The sequence below is a fragment of the Meleagris gallopavo genome, chromosome 2, assembly GCF_905368555.1.
Source record: "Meleagris gallopavo chromosome 2, MGAL_WU_HG_1.1, whole genome shotgun sequence".
NCBI lineage: Eukaryota > Metazoa > Chordata > Aves > Galliformes > Phasianidae > Meleagris > Meleagris gallopavo.
In genome coordinates, this window is record NC_139405.1 from 49666250 (window position 1) to 49682019 (window position 15770).

Consider the following 15770-nt stretch of genomic DNA (forward strand, 5'->3'; position numbering starts at 1 on the left):
ACTTCTTGTTCCCTTCTATTCTCTATATCCTCTTGAGCTAGGAGGTCCTTACTGTGCAGCTATCTTTCTCAGACAAAGATGTTTTTATGAGGAATTTTTATATCTTGCTGACATTTTTTTTCCCCATTCTTCTCTCAGAATTTATTTGTGGGATTGCTGTATTGAGGTTGCTTGTTACTCTCAAAACTGAAATTGTAATACATTATTTATCATATTGAACTTAGTATTATGGTATGAAGTATTCATGATAATTTAGTCATGGTTGTTTTGAGCGAAGTCTTTTTCCCATTCATTATTGGCATTTTATTACAGCTGTATTCATATTAATGTAAGTATTATCACATGTGCTATTGACGTGTGCTTATAATACGTGTGTGTATATTTAGCATATAAAATTTTTCAGAAGCAAAATAGCCATGGTTAAATGGCATCCTGAAGAGTTCACAGGGGAAGTTTATGGGATAGCCATTTTTGGAGCAGGAGCCGTAATCTCTGAAGTTTAGGCGTTAAACCCTGAAAACCTCCAAGTTAGTGGTTAGCCATGTGAGGTCTTTGCTGTCACATGGATAATAGGCATTCCATTTTGCTTTCTTCTAACAAAAAGAGAAACAACTGTTAGCATGGTTGTGCTTAGCCACAACAGACTTATCGTCTGTATTTAGGGTGTATAATAGTTCCTTTAAGGATAAATTTGTACAAAGTCAGAATTTTTTATTTTTTATTTTATTTTATTTTTTTCAGATATAATTTGGCAGCGATAGTTTTTTACCATTCAATTTACTGTTTCATTTTATCTGAATTATTTGGAGTAGTTTGCATACATACACCACTGAAAATTTCTGCATGGAATTCAGATTAAATAAGGTTCCAGGAAATGAGAATGATGTGAATGACTGTAAACATACTTAAGAGTCATTCTGCAAGAATTAAATGGTTGGAGTTAATTCTCCTGGCTGGTGCTGTTTTGTTTTGTTTTGTCTTTAAAACCCCTTTCACAGAACACAGAAAACTGTAACTCAACTCCTAAAATCCAGATGTACATTGCTGCAGTGCTTGCTGCCTGGTGGCAGTTCAAGGGCTATTCTTGTTTAAATAGCAAGGCAATAGGTGCTATGTGCGAGAGTCAACAAAACAGACTCTCTGACAGCCAGAAACCTCTGGAGAAATTTTTTAGTGGGTGAGAATTTTGTGCCCTAGCTGATTAGGAATAGGAAAGGATGCCTTTGACTTTAGGTCACAAATCTGAAGGAAGGTTGCAAATTCCTTGGAGTTCTTACTGGAGCAAAAACTTTTCGTTGTTCATCTTTCAGTGAGTGAGTATTGACACTCTGTGCCAGTCCATGGCTTACCACTACTCTTTCTGATGTGTCATTTTATATTTTTATTGTACTAGCACCTTCAGCTGAATGAAAAGAGCCCTATGTATACCCAGCCTAAGTACGCAATTATTTTTGGTGTTTTAGACAGTAGCAGATGTGTGTGTGGGATTATGTCCATGTTCAGTAACCTTGTTGGCTTAAAGCTCATGTGACTGCAGAATATTAGCTTGTTATCCAGTTAACTGGTTCCCTTTTGGTTTTATACTTGCAGAAAGGAATGTATTTCACCTTACTGTTTTGTTGGTATTGTTGATCAGTGTGCATTGTACTCTTGAAGGCGAGTGTAGTAATTAGAGTAGAACTCTTCCTTGCTTTCATTTTCCCAGAAATATATCAAACATACTGATCTCCCAAATCTGTTCATCTTTTCCATTAAGCTTTTCTGAAGCTCCATGCCATGCTGTGACTCTTCAAAACCACTAAGATAGTGTATCTGTTTTTACTGGAGTCATTTTTGCAACTGTTTGCAAAGAGCTCTGGTGCAGAACTCCTGGTTATTATTATTATTATTATTTTTCTTTTTAAACTGGTTTCTATTGCAGCATGTATTTACCTTTACTGAAATGTCAAATAATAGAGGGGTCAACTTCCTGAATTTTGAAGCATGCTCATAATGCTTCAGAAATGACAATAAAGACAGGTTATGAAGTATATGTGGAATGATCATGTCAAGAAAGTGTTTGATGTTGTTTGGTTGATTGATTTTTACTTCAAGGATTTTAGTTGATTTATTAACACTTTCTCAAATGCAGTACTGCAACTTACGTCTCAGAAATTAGTCTTAATTTGTCAAGTAACAAAGTAATAACCTCTTCAATAGTAATCTGCCATTCAAGGTGAAATAGATGTTTTAAATAATAATAATTGATTAAATGTTTAAATCATTATAGGAATAAAGAGTCAACAATAGAATGCAAAATTTTCAAAATATTTCTTAAAATTAAACAGTAAAATAGCCCAGCAACAGTAGGAGTAATTGACTGGATCATGGGTAGTGACAACTCTGTTCATGTGTTGGTTCAGCACTGCTGTCATTTTACAGAAGTGCAAGCTGAAATACATGAAGCCAATTTACCAGATAAACTCATGTTAATTATTTTCTTCATTTTCAACCCTCTCAAATCTAGAGTTTTTTTGTGTGCCAGGGCAAGGCCATATAGAGGGGCTGAAGACCTGGCTGCTGATTCTTTGAATAAAACAAGAAATGCTTTACAGGACAAGTGGAAGAGCTATGACAAAGTGTTTGGTGTTGTTGAGCAGATGGAAAGAAACCTCTCAAAAATGCAAAAGTAATTGTTATGGCTAGTCAACTCTCCTTATGTTTCTTTAGTAGTCATGACATTACAGTGTTGTTGCACTCTCTTTCCTGAACTCTGACCTGAACTTCATGGAACATGCAATAAGAAAGCTGTGAAGAACTAATACAATTCATGTGCTGATTGCACTTTTCACCCCTGTTGTATAAGACATTTTATGTGTTCTAAATACACATTTCTCCTTTCCTGCTCATGTTCTCCTTCTGGCTTTTAAGTATATGATGTATTCTCTGCAATTGAGTATTGCATTTATAGTAGCAATAATGCAGTCAGTGCTGTTTTACAAGTCACATTACATTTTCTAGCTGAATGTAAATTAACACAAAAGGTGTTGGCAATCTGGAACAATCACGAAATCTTTATTTTCATATAAAGAAATTTCTGTGATTAAAGTAGTCAAATCAAAAATTTTCCTCAAAGTTAAAAAAAAAAAAAAAAGTCAAATGTCTCTTTTCTTACTGTTCTTTTCCTCATGAACATCCACATTATGTGGATACGTGAGCAGTATGTATGTAAACTTCCTTTCAGTGCCTCTCTTCTCATAGAAGTCACCAACTTTTTGAGTACAGATTCTGCAGTATCTTTCATGGGCTTCAGGATTTTGTTAAAAAAAAAATAAATCATTAAATTCTATTCAACTTTTTGTTTTCTCTCCTCCTTGCCAGCTAGATTTTGAGAAGCCTTCAATCCCCAGATAACTGCATCAGCTTTGAGTCTTTTCTGAAAGATCCTGGGGGATATTTTCTGAGTCTCCTCTTTTATCTTCTTACTGTCAGGCCTGTTTTATGGCTTCTAGTTTGCTGATGGACTCTTCAGGAAGTCACTGACATTTGTTCCTTACCATTAAATCAATAGATGAAGAAATGCAAATGAGCAAAGCTTCTGGCTATCTCTGTGCTATCTTTCTTTTCCTGACACTACAGAGGAAGCCATCTTCTTGGCAAGTGTCATTATCTGCTGCATCCCACCTGTGAAAATGCCAGTCCCAAAGTCAGAAGAATATTGGCCATTGACATGGTATTACTTGAAAAGAAAAGGTCCAGCAGATTTGGCAGGTGATTGTTCAGACCACTATGATGACTCACAGAGGTGTTGACTTCATGCGTGAAATACAGAGAAATGGGGTAGACCAGAGCTTACATTTAACTTTGTCAGTTGATTTAGATGATCTTAGAGATTCTATGATTCAGAACAAAATAGAGTTCATTGCCAAGTCTGATACATATTTTGCAGATCCCATATCTTACATTATGCAAAAGAAATTGTTTCTTTTTCTCTGCTGTTACATTTTTGTGTAGAGCCCATTCAAATAAATAGAAGTATTTTCTTCAGTCTCTTACTAAGTGTGTGTTCAATCTTTATATAATGCACAAACAACTTCATAATGCTACTTACTTTTGTTGGTATTGCACAGAGATTACTGGACAGTAAGAACAAAGATAGAGCAGTAATTCTAGTTCCATTGATGATACCCTGCTGTCATGGTGTTCAGCCAGCAGGATGTACAGAGTGAGAAACCAATGATTATGTCAGGCTGCTGGGCTTCTCCAGCCTCTGATGTCTTCGTGCAGCAGCAGGGTTGTTAAACAGTCTGGAATGCATGGGATTACTGGGGAATGGTGAAGTATAAAGGGAATTTAGGAATTGAATGGGGCCAGGCCCTTTCAGATTTACATTCGGTTTGGTGCTAGCAAGATGTACATACCAGGCTTAAATGCACTCTGTGTTTAAAAGGGATTAAATGGTTAAGTTCAAAATTCCTTATACTCTGAGCACGATTTAGATGGTTTATAGCTAGCAGTGTGCAAAATAGACCTCCTAGGTTTACTTACAAAATAGATTTATATGTTCATTTATATTCTTGAATATTAGGAACAGCCAAAGAATTAACAGTTCTCTACAAGCTGCTGTAACACATTTTTCACCTTATATGGAGAATTGCCTGCCATTTATCAGACAGCATTAGGATTTGCTGTTATTGTCACATTCCTTAACGTTGGAAGACATCACATTTATCTGACTAATGAATCAAGTCATAAGCTTATATTTTTGCAGTTTGAATGCTGGGTCTTAATCCAGGAGTTGCTGGGATGGGCAGTGCATCTTTTGAAAAACAGCAATATGTAAATTTCAATTCTGTGTCACCAAGTTGGTTCCTCATCTCTGTCAGAGAAAATGAGACAGTGAAATTGTGTTTCTGCCTGGAGTCATGTCAAGTCCCTCCTCGCTAGCTCTTCAGCTTCTGAAGAATACAGTAAGAATATAGGAAGTTGAGGAGAGTGAAGGGAAAGACTCACAAACAGAGCTCGTGGCATTTAAGAGGGCAAACCTCAGCACTTTGTACTACAGTGTAGTACATTCCTTTGAATCATAGAATAGTTTGTTTCGGAAGCTGCCACTTCACTGACTCGTTTAGACACTCAGCTACAACTGTTGGCTGTGAAGTCGTTAACTGTGCTGTAAGAATAAATACATCACAAATTCATCGTTCAAATGTGACGTTAAACAAGTGGAAAATACAGAAATACAGAGAAATGATTTATATAGATTTATATAAAGAAGCAGTACAAAAGAATGAAAAAAGAAGGCAATTATAAAATTTCATTTTATAGTTGTTTAAAAGCACTGATCAAGTCTATGTTCACTGAATTTGGACGATGAAAGATCAGTATCTGGTCTAATTTACTGGAGTAATTTAATTCAAAAAGAGAAGCTCTGTTTGAAGTATTTTGAGGATTGTGGCATTCAGTAGGATAGTAAGCATTGCCTACTACGACTTAGTTTTGCATTATGTAGATCATTATAAATTTTTAGAGTACTCTCCGCAACTCTTGTGAGTTGAGCTTGCCTTTTAACTATACAGACTTTTCTATGGTACTATCTGGGAAATAAAATACTATCAAATGGTAGTCATTTGATGCAATGCAATGGTTAGAGAACCTGGCCTGTAATTGTTGTTGCTGTATTCACTTAGATCCAGAAGATAGATCCAGAAGAGTTAACTGGAAAATGATACTCGAGTTTTTCTTGCTCCATAAAGACAGTGTTGGCTGTGTTTTCTTGAATAATAAGATGGAAGGAAGAATTCATGAGCCTAGGAACATTTGGAGCCAACAGAAACAAAAGGATAGTTTATATGGCTTTTGAAAAACCAACATTTGAAACATTTAGCCAAGTGGTTGCGTGGAAGTATCTATACAATTTTGTACAGGGTATAGTGCAGAAGACACACATTTTTCTTTTCTGTGTGCTTATGATTTTCCTGTTCTTCCCTTTCTTCACCAGAGGTTAAACAGATTTATTATCATGTATGGATATAAAAGATCTTAAACTACAAACATTTCTTTTTTAGGTCTCCACCCTTGGGCTTTGGATTTTGTGAGCAGCTATTTCAGTAAATTTACATCTATATAGGGAAACTTGCAAATTGAATACTGTGCAAATCCATGTTTTAAAAAAAGCAATTGCTATTCTATAAGGTAAAAGATATAATAAGAAAGCCAAGTAAAAAGATTGCTTTTTTGTTTGTTACTAAGGGAATGATCAATGTTTCCTGCTGGTTTTTGCACCCTGCAATTGGAGATTCTGGCATGCAAGTGGTCTAAATAATGTTAGGTTTTGTGACTGGTTGACACTACATAATACTGGGAATGGGGTGACTTAAATATACAGCCCTTTCTCAGACAGAACACCCACTGAAATCACATTTAAGTGTCGTCAGTGGAAGCTTTGCCAAAAAAATCACTATGGATTTGACCCCAAAGTTATTACTACCAAATTTCTTATGTAAGTCTTTCATTATCGTGTTTTTCAAGAATGGAGTACTTGATTGAATCCTGGAATTCATTATAACTTTCAGTTTTACCAGGGTATCAGCCCTTAAATCTACATTTCCATTGGAAAAAAAAAAAAACACATATTTTTTGTTGTTACTCAAAAAGAAGTAGTAAGCATACTTTGTGGCTTAGGTAAGCAATTGCCTGAGGTGCCCAAAAGAGGAGCTTGGGCTTCCAATCTCTCTATGTGAGTAGAGGAGAGAATTATCTCCAGAAGAGTCTTTACTTAGTGACAGTCTCTGTTGTCTTTTGGATAAGAGTCCAGTCCTAACCACTACCCTATTAGCATCAGAGGTGATTTAGGGTGCATACTGGTTTAGGAATCAGGTCAGATGGGTTGGTAGGTGCAAGACCTACTGTGATTTGTAGAAGTAATATGTAACATGGTTCAGAATTCCTTTTTAGAAGTTAGTGGGTTATCTTTTTTACCATGAATAATGAAGATTGTGATAGAGCCGCATCATTTAGCATAGAAAATCCTGTGTTACTGCAGGACACAAAGGAAAGTTTCTTATTTTGCATGGCTAAATCTACAGTACTCCTTCCTTCCCCTGTGTAAAGCAGTAACAACAAAAAGGAGGGAGGAGATATCAGTATTTAAAGCTGTTTTGATATGCCCTTGTGCTTCCAACTGCTTTATTCAATATTTATATAAAAAACATTGTAGGTGGAGGTTGCAGGAGTACCTTTAAGCATGCCTTCTATATTCTGTTATAATATTTTCACCTGTGTTTAGTTCTTGCCAGCCTTCAGACATTCATATGAAAAATATTCCAGTGTTTTTTTTCTGCCTCAGGCTGAAACCTCTTGGAAAAAAATTCAGCAGAATAACTCCAAAAGTTTTTGAAAGAATGCATTACAGAAATTAGAGAGGTTTGTCATCTTGTTTAGCCAGCCATTCCTTCAAAGAGTACTTATACCTTTGGGAAGTAGAGAGGGGAGTCAGGATGGCTTTTGCAGCCTCATGGAAATTAAATCAAATTCACTAACTTGAGTAGGTTGGTTCAAAAAATAAATTGTTACTTGCATGTTCTCAAGAGTAGGTTAAATGCTTATTGATAACATCTTTTAGTACGCCCACTATATAAAATGTGCTTCAACTGTACTAGCCTGTGTGTGTGCTTGGGGTAGGGAATATGATTGGTGGTACTGAGTGCCAGACTGAGCAGCCCTGCAGTGCCATCTGCCTCTGCTTTTGTCAGAGATGAAAGTATCACAGTATTTAATAGTCTTCCAAATTCAGTAGAGCTTTATGTCAACACATACTTAAGAATAATCAAAAAGCAGTTGAAAATCTGATTCATTCATTCACTACTGTAGTCAGCAGTATTTCCTGACAAAGCTAGGACTAGAATGTATTGTCTGCTCCATATCCCACTCTCAGTAGTGCATAGGATGAGAGGTGATGCCCAAAGTTTGGGGACAAACTGAACATCGACTTTGTCTTTTACCTTTCTTTCTCCCAGTTTGCAGTGGATCTTTGGGACTGCCAGCTTTTAGGATTTTAACAGTAAATCTTTGCTATTTTAAAGTCATAGCTCTGAGGGAGATTGATGGTTGAGGTTGGTGGCAAAACGAAGGCCTGTCTGAGGAGTTTTGGAGGATGGGAATGAAGTGGCCACAGATATATCAGCATTTCTCCATTCAGGATCCTGAAGGCTTCACATAGTCTGTGATCCTTTCTCCCCTGTTTTTATTGTTCTTTCAGGTTTATAATGATATCATAGAATGATAGTATCATAGAAGCTTAGAATGGCTTGGGTTGGAAGGATTGTCAAGTTCCAAACCCCTTACCACAGGTAGGGTTGCCAACCACTAGATCAAGTGTCAGATCAGGCTGCCCAGTCCCCCATCCAACCTGTCTTTAAATGTCTCCAAGAATGGGGATTCCACAACCTGTCTGGGCAGCCTGCTTCAGCGTCTTATGACCCTCTCAGTGAAAACTTCCCCATGATGTCTAATCTAAGTCTCCTCTCCTTTTGTTTAAAACCATTCCTGCTTGTCCTATCACTATCTGCTCATGTAAAAAGTTGACTTCCACTCTGTTTATAGTCTTCCTTTAAGTATCAGAAGGCAGCAGTGAGGTCACCCCTTATCTTTCTCTTCTGCAGATTGGATAAGCCCTGCTCCTTCAGCCTGTCTTCATAGGAGAGATGCTACAGCCCTTTGATCATTTCTGTGGCCCTCTTCTGGATCTTCTGGACAATGTTGGTGACTCTCACCTTTCCCTGCTTTAAACTTTTTTTCAAAGCTTAGCTCACCCAGCAGGTACAAAATGATCACCCCAGTGTGAAGTGCTAACTGATAAAAGCAGTTATAGAGAGAATGCTTTTGATTATAGTAACTCCTATTAAAGTTGTTATTAGTGAGTGGCACCAGGAGTTTTTCTGGATAGGAGAGTTTGTATTTCGGCAGGTGAAGTGGATATGGAGAGGGAAGCACTTGCCGGCCTTCAGTCTTGACTGAGTAAGTGGGCTAAAAAATAGCTCAGGAATGTAACAAATAGATAATCGCTTGCTGAGTATAAACACCTAGGTTGTTTTTACAGCCTTGCTTTAATCTGCTGTCTTAACAGTGATGAAGAATAGCGTTTAGTTGACTTTCAGATTCACTTCACACAGCCAAAGGTGAATGTTACCATGGATGTCCCAACAACTTGCAGCAGTCATGATACACTATTAGGCTGTTAGGGTATTCTGTAATATCTGTTTCTTAGTACTAACGAACATGCTTTGTTCCTTAAAAGCAAGAAAAACACTTTTAATTTAAAACTTGAGTGAAAATGTTATCAAAAGTGCTAGCTTTATGCTTTTAATTTGGAAAAAAAAAAAAAAGAACAAAAACCAACATATGGTCTATAGAGTAAGCTAAAACAATTGAGTATTTTAAGGCCTGTGCACTGTAAAATCTTACATAAGATTTAATCAGTGGCTGAATAGTACATTTATCTACCTGACAGCTGGAGTTAATGATGGGTGACTTTCCAGGGAGTTCAGGTGCTGAGGTAAGCAGGAACAGTTTTGATGTTTCTGTTAAACGCTGATGAACTACTTTTTTTAACAAGTATTTTAAGCAAAAAGACATAATTTTGGTCTTTGATGTTAATATATTTAAGTCAACTCCTTCCACCCTTTTGGTTACTTTATATCGGTTATAAATGTCTTGATGAAAATACAGTATTAAAATACTACATATTTTCTTATGTATGATTTAACTTACCAAAAAAAAAAAAAAAAGTATATGTTTGCTAGAAAAGGGGAACTGGAATATTTAAAAATAATTTTTGAAAGTTATATATTCTCAAGTATATGTGACAACATGATGTCTGTAAAGTGTAATGTCAAAATCTGTTAAATTTTGTATCTGCCATTAGATGAGAGCAGTGGCCCCTTGGTAATGTTGCTACCACTGTGGGAATCTGAGGCTTTCCTTCCTACATATCCCTTGTTGGCTTTCTTTGTTAGCTTCATGCAGAATTTCACAGAAACCTTCTCTATTTTCTCTCAGAGGTTTTAATTTCTTTCAAAACTTTGCTTAGGAAAAGAACAGCTTTCTGTTGTTACTATTGTTTTTCTTTTTAGTAATTGTTTTCCTTGTGTTTTCTAGTGAATATAATGTCAGGTTTAAAAAAAAATGGATTCTCCTTGTGTGTTTCTGTCAAGCTCATCTTTTTTCCCTCTTTGCTTCCCATATCTGCAGGCTCACTGCTGAACAGTAGCACCTTTTGTGGGTTGCTCCTGGGTCCTCAGTCTGAGCTTCGAGATAGAACCACTGTCGCTTTAAATTCACAGTGTTGCTTTATATAGATATGGTCTGGTTTATAATGTTGCCTTAAATACACAATAAGGGAGTTCATCTCCATTTCTGAAAGTGTTTATGACTGATCTCTGCCTGACTAGGAATGTTTGTATTCTTAAGTTGCTCCACTGCAAAAATGTTTTGAAGTCCCAAGCTGGTATTGGGGCTTCACTTGTGCTCTCAGCACTGGTAAACCATGGCTTTGCATTTGTCTGTGAATAGATCAGGCTCAATTCTAGTATTTCTGTGTCTGCTTCCAGTCAGTCACCTTCTTTTTTAAGTCTGCATCACTAAACTGATCTATAAGTGCCCCCTTACTGTCAAAAGCCACAATAGGATGCAGTTGGGGTCTCAGTCCTTTGCAGTAAAATAGGCAATTTTTCTTCTTTCCGTAGCTTATTTACAAAATAACCTCAGAATAATTGATTTCAGAAAAAAACCCTCCTCCAACAAACATAGTTGCAACAGAATAAAGTGACCCACAAAAGGATTTATTCTAGATGCTCTTAAAATGGCATGTTGATGTAGGATGAGATTTTCTCACTTGACTTCTGCTGACGCCACTTATTGATTATGTATTGAGTTGACAGAGGCCAATGGAAAAATCCTTTCTGTCCATGTACCAGAACTTCTGTAGGACTGCTGTGTGTCCTGCATGGTGGCTTGTGCTTTGAAAGTAAGTACAAGGGTAAATAATGCAAAGTATCAGAAGCGTACACAGGAGCGGGGATTGTCTGAATCATGCAATTTATGCTGTGGAAGACAAAGCCCTGCCTCTCCTTTTCTGGCCTGCCTGACCTGGCTGTCCAGTCTCCCCACACCTATCTTTCTAATGTCATCTGGTGACCAAAGAGGGATTGTGCCTGCACACAGAGCTGAGTCACCACCTTGCAGGAGACCTTCCTGGATAAAGGAAAATGGAGTGGGAGGGGTTATTTGGTAGAACTGATCTGGGAATCAGCTTTCTGTCTCCAGGCCTGTGGGAAAGAGATGGCCTCTCCCTTGTTTATGGACAGGACTGTCAGCAGGCAGATTATACCATGGGGATGTTTTCTGTTAGTGTGGAGACCAAGAGGGCGTTTTCCTGAAAAGAGAAAATTTAGCCAATCTTGCTTGCTTATCAGAACATCAGCAGACAGAATTGTGACCTTAAAGACAGGTGACATGCGAGCTCTACCAAATTAAGGTCACTGTGAGTTGTGGTATATGATATGGTCAAGGAACTGTTACCCATTTTTCAGGGGTAAAAGACTCAGGATCAGGCTGTAGGCCAACACGCAGCTGGAGGTCATTTGGTGAGAGCTGAGAGCTTAAGGAAAAATGACGAAAGTTTTAAATGAGGTTTTCTACTTGATCGTCTCCCTAGGTGGGATGCTGAAACTCACTTTCTGGGTGGGAGTATGCCTGGTTTCATTTGTGGTATGTATATAACACCATGTTTTTCCCATCAAGCACTGGTGTCATCCTTCGTGGCTTTCTGACTGATTCATGGTTACAGATTTTTGGCAAGGCTTTGCAAATATGTATTGATCTCCTAGCCTAGGTTTGTTTATTTTGCAGAAATGCTATAAAGTTGAAAAGAAGGCTATGAAATCCAAGGCAAGAAAGCATGGAGTTTCCTAAAGAGAAAAGTAAAATAAAAAATATCTCAGAAGCATAATACTGAAGGGTTTTTCTTGTTGTGTTGTGGAGCTTTTTGCTTTTATTTTTTTTTTTTTTTCCCCTTTAAGTTGAATGAGGAGGAAAGCAGTTTAATCCAGTACTAATTAATGCACATTTCTCTGAGGAGGAATGATCTCTGTTCAGTCACAACTTCAGAGTGACTCAGGTGGATTAATCAATGATAATCTTTCTAATTAAAACTTCTGCTGAGAGAGTTAGAAGCTTTCAGCAGTGATCAGTGGTTTTTGTGTAACTAGTGAATTAAAGGTAAATAATATTAACACGGTGTTCGTTTTTACTTTTTTTCCAGTTGATCATTCAAAGATTAGGAAAGACTGATTGACTACTTTGTGTTCAATACATTTGTACGTATAGAGTGGCTAGATTTTTCTGCTTTGTTTTTTTCTTCTTCTGTGAGCAGGAGCAGCTTACCATGTTATTATATCTGATCTTCACTGTCACACCAGTTAACCATTTGCTGATATTTATATTTGTTTACTCCTCTTTTATACAGCAGAAAGATAGAAGTGTGAGTACAAGATTAATAGCAAACTCTGGTTCTAAAACCATAGTGCATACTGTCTTACTGCAGGTTATTCTGTTTAAAAAAAAATTAAAATTACTGAAGGATTGTACTGGTTTCTGAGATGTGTTTGAGGTTTAGGTGAGAATTGTTTCCATGCGGCAACTGTATCTTTTGATTGCTTTCTTTTTGTTACCTTTCTCCATTTTTTGATGCATGAAAGATTTTTTCATGTTGATTCCTTTAGAAGTGCTTTACCCGGACTAAAATTTTGATGAGAATGAGTGGTATTAAGAGGTTTGTTTTATGAAAGAGGTAAGAAGAGTGTTGTAAGATCATTGATGTAATGCCTACTTCCCCCTAGCCTGTTATAAAAATATATTTGAATGACTAAAGCTCTGTATGTGTGCAGCAACATGCTGCACTTCATTGGGAGCTTCCTCATATTAAGCCTTATTATTAAGGACTCTGCAAATATGGGGAAATGCTATCACAGAGGTGGCAGAGAATTGCTGCAAAGTTTTTGCTGACAGTGGCAAACTTCTTTCGAAATTTGGTGGACATTTTGAGGAGGAACATTAGGACCTCCCTGACAGTAAACTGACTGGGAGTGTTGGGAACACTTCAGAAAAGCTGGCCCTTCCTGGCCAGTAAGTTTTCTTCAAGAAACAGGATGTAGACCTTAACAAGTTTCTGAGTAAAGCTTGACTAGTAGAGAGTTATTGTGTTACTTTCTGATGAGTTGATTCTTTCATTATCTAAAGTATTACACCATCTGCCTGCTATAAACATAGTACTCTCACTTCTTCCAGTTTTTACGCATATTGAAATGTTTTGGCTGTACATTTACAAACCTTGGATAAACGAGTTTTAGTATTGCGAGGTCATCAGAGCTGTAATTAAAAACAACCAACTATATTCCTCCAATGCTATGGGCCAACAAAAACCCAGGGGAATCAGGTTTACACATGAGTGCAGAGTTCAGGTCTACATTGCTGAAACTATGTGCGCACACTGACACAAGTCTTGCATTTAGCTTCTCCTAGATCTTGCAGTACTCTCTATTCCTGCCAAAGCGTTAGTAAAGAAGTTCCATCTGTGAAGAGATGGAAATGGGTTGAGGTAGGAAAGGGAATATATCCAAGCAGCTCTCTGCTGTGAGCTGAAACCTGGAAAGGGATAGAGCACTTCTCGTTTCAGGAATTTTGGAAAGATTCATGTAGGTGAAAACAAGCTGCTGTTTACATCTTTTGAGTTTTAATTGCTGGTGGTCAGGAGCTAGGTACCACAGTTAATGAAGAACTGCCTCATGGGGAAGGAAAACAAAGTATGGCAAAAGTACATCAGACATGTTAGCAACACTATGAGCTTTGCAACAGAAGTCATCCATGCTGCATAGGTCAGCAATGTGTTACCTGAACACCATCGCCATTTTGGTGGTGTGCGCTCTAAATGTTTGGTGCTGATAGCTATCTACTCCTTCCCACAGCAGAGCAATTCTCTATTTTGTAGAAGGAAATTTGCAAGTAGATTTTACGATAACAGCGGAGAAGAATATTACTTAAGCCATATTACTCATGTTTCCTTTTGGGTGTAACTTACAGCCTGATACTGTTCCTTACTTTACTGACCCATTGTTAATTTGTCCCTTTCGTATTGTGGCTTTGCTGCTTGTATTACTTGCTATTTTGTCTGCATTTTATTTTAGTGGGGCAGTCTTTGTTTTTCAGTGAAGTCATTTTGAGACTATTGCAAAGTAGGAACATGCTCTAATCCTACTAAATTATCTTAGTAAAAGAAAACTTATAGTTCTATCTAGCTCTCTTTTTTTCTGCTTGACCGTTTAAATGTGAGAGCAACCACTAGTTTCTATTTTACATGTACTGCTTTAATTGAGAGTCTATTTTGTTATATGCTGATTCTATCACTTGGCTTGTCAGTGAAATCTGCCTTTTGAAGTAGGAAAAAATTGTTGTGTTAGTTTTAATTGTGCTGTAGTTTGTCAGTTTAAATTTTGTAAAAATAAGGATATTTTGTATGACAAGGTGCTGTGTGCCGTGAAGAAGCTCTTGAAAATCAGCCATGCCAATTTAAACATCACAGCAACTATTGTAATACAGTCTGACAGTTTGCAGTATGAAGACAACAGAATTTGTAGAGCAAGAAGTTTTACTTGCCCGCTTTGGGGAGCTCAGTTAGACACTATCTCCAGTGTACTCATATGGAACAAGTGTATCAGTGATATCTTCTGTCTTACTGTTTTCAAGTGATGCAGGTAGAAGACCAGCTGGTTGATCTGTGTCTGTCTGCTCAAAAACAGAGTGCTGTTCTAAAGAGCGTGGCTGGGCTGCTGCAAGCAGCCTTCCAAAGATCTTTGTAGCCGAAGCATGGCTATTTTATGAGGTCATGCTGGGATTTGGTAGGCACTATTCACAGTCAGTGCCTCTGCTGTAGAAGGACACCATGCTGATGATGGCTCCTTTCAAGCTTTCTTTCCTGGTCGAGTGGATTGGGTGGGGATAATGGAGTTATTGCAGCACAGATCTCCTCTTTTACAACAAACCTGTATGGCTCAACAAATATTCCTCTGAGGCACGTGTTGACATTTGTTGCATTGCTGGTTTCTAAAGGTTTTTGCTGCTGCTCATGAGTGGTGCACATAGAATGCTGAACTGATGTATGAATTCGGTGAAGGTGCTTCTAGTTGCTCTTCTTGGGTGAATTGTCTGCATGTGAGAGGTTTGTGGTTTAGCTGGCCGTGGTTCAGAACTGAACTTATTTCTAACATATACTGGTATCCACAGGTTAACAAAATGTTTTTTGTTTTTCAGATTGCCAACACTAAGAAAACAGCAAAAAATTCTTCAGTTCATTGAGCAACAAGGGCAGTGTTTAGGAATACATCCCACCCTTGTGCTTTTGCTCCAGGATGCAGTGAGAAGGAAGGCATGCAGAGAGCAAATAATTATGCAAGGTTGGTTTGTTTATATTTTGTTGGTTTGCTTATTTTTGAATGAATAAACTGGATTATGAGACAGCTATAGGCCAAGGTCCAGATACAGCCAGGTTAAATTCTGTGTTAGTCCCTGAGACTTAGATTTCATATTGGCTGGGTGCCTTTGAGGGTTTAGAGTCAACAAGTATTGAACACAAGTGCTGAGGAAGGAAATGGAGGCCATCCGAGCTGTTTTTTTCAAGGCACTGATTCAATTCTTAATGACTTTGACTTTGAAATCGGCTATATTTACAAAATTTC

The 15770-nt window shown here is 37.5% G+C and overlaps 1 protein-coding gene across 1 annotated transcript in view; it reads left to right on the forward strand.

Annotated features, from left to right (window-relative positions):
* Window positions 1-15481, forward strand: part of SCAF8 (SR-related CTD associated factor 8) — a 145647-nt gene extending 130166 nt beyond the window's left edge. Inside the window, exon 21 of the mRNA XM_085217070.1 lies at window positions 15346-15481. The gene's annotated coding sequence lies outside the window, so the exon portion shown is untranslated. The remainder of the gene's footprint in view (window positions 1-15345) is intronic.
* Window positions 15482-15770: the final 289 nt, after the last annotated feature.